The sequence below is a fragment of the Tupaia chinensis genome, unplaced genomic scaffold (genome assembly GCF_000334495.1).
Source record: "Tupaia chinensis unplaced genomic scaffold, TupChi_1.0 Scaffold000288_2, whole genome shotgun sequence".
Classification (NCBI taxonomy): Eukaryota; Metazoa; Chordata; class Mammalia; order Scandentia; family Tupaiidae; genus Tupaia; species Tupaia belangeri.
Window position 1 is genome coordinate 207,735 of NW_006159773.1, and position 2,622 is coordinate 210,356.

Here is a 2,622-nt window from a genome sequence, read left to right on the forward strand (position 1 = left end):
TAAAGGGGTATGGTCACATTGCAATCCCTTCTTCATCATCTCTTCCCCTTGTCAGGATTTTGGGAATGTGCCCAGCATGTTTTTTAAACAGCTGAGGCTGGGGCTCAAACTGTGGTCAGTCATGTGGATCTGGTTCTCTTAACCACTGCTCTGTGGGGCAGGACTCTGTGTAAAGGTTTTTAAAGTTTAATTCAGTGTTTTCTTTTATTTTTTTTTCTTTTTCTTCCCATGAGAATGAAAGAGAGAGAAGGAGAAAGAGAGAGACTCATACCTCCAACAGATTCCTCATGTCATGATATACCCTCAGCCTCAGGCAGAGAGATCACAGGCCCCTGCTGTGTACAATCAGATCTCTAGGCACGGACCCAGGACCTTCCCATACAGACTCAGCATCACAGAGCATTATGTCATTGTTGCACCATGTTTGTTAGTCACAAACAGCACAACCTTAACCACACTGTGATAACACTTATGTATAAATTGTCAAGTACGGCATCAGACCTGATGCATAATTCCAGTAACCACTTGTATTATTCATAATTACCCTAAGAGATACATGTAGATGATGCTAAATATTTATTCAAAAATTAAAACATACAATTCTTAGGAAATCTGTTAGATTGATACAGCTGTTATATTTCAGTTTACAAATGTAATCGGTAAACATTTTATTTTTGGATTAACTTTTTTTCCCACCATAGCCATCATGCTATGCCTTCAGACATATTGTAAGGTCCTGTGAATTATACAGCCATTATGTTATAAAGATACACTAAACTGTGGCATCTTATTACACATTAAGTTAATTTAAAAAATGTTTTACCAGTTTTGGAGCCAGAAAGACCTAATTCATCCAGGTTACCCACCCACTAGCTGAACAATTTGGGGAAAGTTTATTAATTTCTAGTCCTTATTTCTAGGTTTTTTTTTTTTTTTTGAGAGAGAGCTTATGTTGTTGTTTGTTTGTTTATTTTATTTTTTATATTTTATTTATTTTTTATGGATTTTTTTTTTGTTGTTGTTGCTATAAAGCATGTGCACTCACCGGAAAGACAGAGAGCAACAGAGAGACAGAAAGTGAGAAATAAGCCCTCTTGCACCCCAGAGGGGATGGCCACATTGCAATCCCTTCTTCTCTATTCTCTTGGGATCTCAGGCACGCACACACACACACACACACACACACACACACACACACACACACACGTCTGGTCTGTGGTTTACGCTGACACGTCTGGTATGCGTTTTAAGCTGCCAGGTCCGGGACTCAAACCACGATTGACTGTGGAAATCCAGCAACATAACCATTATCCTTGTAGTCCTTTTTTTCTTATCTGAAGTGATATAAAGCAATTTAACATATTTAGAGTTACTAAATAAAATGAATAGTAAATAAATGTTAGTATTTTTCTCCCCACTACCTTTTCTTTTTCCCCCAGTATGATGAAATAATTACAACATAAATATGCAAAAGGACTTTTTCCTTAAAACTAAAGCCTAATAAACTAACCCAGGTACAAAGGTGCCAGAGAAGTTATGTAAATGCTTCAGAGAAATTGCATAAATATTACTTCAGAATGGGCTGAAGGCAAATGTGAAAATTAGAAGAGATTGGGAAGAAGTGCTGAAGTCAGCTATAGAAAATGTTCTCTAGGACCAGCAGGTGGCACAGAGGTTAAAGTGACTGGATCCCATAGCGCCAACTGAGCAGTTCAATTCCTGGACCCAGAGACTTGAAAATCACACTGGGCATGTGTGCCCAAAGTCCAGAGAGAAGAACAGAGAAGGGACTGCAGCATGGTCATCCCTCTGGAGGATGATTTCTCACTTCCGCTCTCTCTGTCTCTCTCCAGAAAGCACACATATGTCCTATGACAAAAAGCTAACAAAAACAAAAACAAACCAACAAAGAAAACCTACACACTCCCCATGTTTCTTTCATCATATCAGACTTTGAGAAGTAACCTGCCCATGATCCTTTTAACTATGATAACTCTGAGAAGTTATTGTAAATTCTAAGAATGTTTGAGGTGAAAACATATGTGTTTAGAGTTTTACTGAATTGCAAGTCTAAAGAAATACACTATACCAACTAATGTTTATCCTAAGCCCTTGTTACTGTTTGGATAATGGTTTGTTCCCAAAGGTTCGTATTTTGGAATTTGGTCATAGTGGACAGTTATTTCATGTTCACTCTGTGTGCCAAGACTTTGTAAAAGTGTTAAGTGAAAACTTTAATACTTTCATGATGTCTCTGGTGGGGCCTTTGGGTGTTATAAGGTCATTAGGGTAGGGCCTCTACAATTGAGACATGGTAGGTTAACAAGCAAGGGAATGAGATCAAATCTAGAGAAAGGAAATCATAAATACAGACCATGCTCTGATCTGCTAGAAGTTCTGCTTTCTGCCATGTTGTGATGCCTTTGGACTTTTCAGCCACAAGAAGTGTGAGTTTTATGAATAAACCTGTTTTCTTTATAAATAACTCAGTCTCAGGTATTTCTGTTAGCAATACAATAACAGACTCAGACAGCCCTCTCTCCAGTGTTTGAAAAACAATTAGTTTGTATTCTTTTTGACTTTGACTTTGACCACATCACTTATACAGGTGATTCTCATTCC